General features: G+C 46.3%; 1 pseudogene; it reads right to left on the bottom strand.

The window, feature by feature from the left end:
* LOC117566753 (trypsin delta-like) lies at positions 1-799 on the bottom strand (annotated as a pseudogene).

Below are 799 nucleotides of genomic sequence, written 5' to 3'. Positions count from 1 at the left end.
TTACATAAACTCAATTTTATCCAAATTTTCATTCTGTTTGGCGGTCTCTTCGATCCAAGAGCGCACATCAGGAACGGATGCATAAACGCCTGGTTTATTTGGACGAGCACATCCTGTGCCCCATGACACAATACCCAGCAGCTTATTCTCGAAGATCAGGGGGCCACCAGAGTCACCCTGGCAGGCATCCTTGCCACCGCCAGTGACGCCTGCACATAACATACGACTGGTCAGCATAATGGAATAGGCGGACTTGCAAGCTGAGTTCTCGATAATGTTTACTTCCACTTTTTTGAAGGTCGCTAGCTAAATTGCCATCTTCTGTAGTTGTTCCCCAACCAGTTACAAGGACAGGAGTAGCGTTCTCAGGACGTTCCGTTGCCAATTGAATTGGCTGAGCATTCTCATTATACTCAATCTCTCCATCTAGGAACAGAAGCGCTACATCGTAGTCATTATTTAGTTTCCTGTACTTCTCATGAATGACGAATTTCCGTACAGCTAGCTCCTGGCCAGTAGGGCGTAATATATTATTGGTGCCAATGTAGATCGTCAGATTGGAAGCATCAGCTAGAGTATTCACACAATGAGCTGCGCTCACAATGGTATTTCTGTTATAGATTGATCCGCCACATCTGTGACTGCCCCGGTAACGCATGGAAATCTGATGAGGATACTCGCGAATGTTAGTTGTTTCGCCGCCTACAATACGCCCGTCTGGCATAGGAACATCGCTGTGGAAGACGGTGCTTGCCAATGATGAACCGATTATGAAAAGCGCTATCAAGTTGCGAATCAT

This window comes from Drosophila albomicans, chromosome 3 (genome assembly GCF_009650485.2).
Source record: "Drosophila albomicans strain 15112-1751.03 chromosome 3, ASM965048v2, whole genome shotgun sequence".
Taxonomy (NCBI): Eukaryota; Metazoa; Arthropoda; class Insecta; order Diptera; family Drosophilidae; genus Drosophila; species Drosophila albomicans.
The sequence above is the reverse complement of the archived record's forward strand: the minus strand, read 5'-3'. Positions and strand labels throughout refer to the sequence as shown.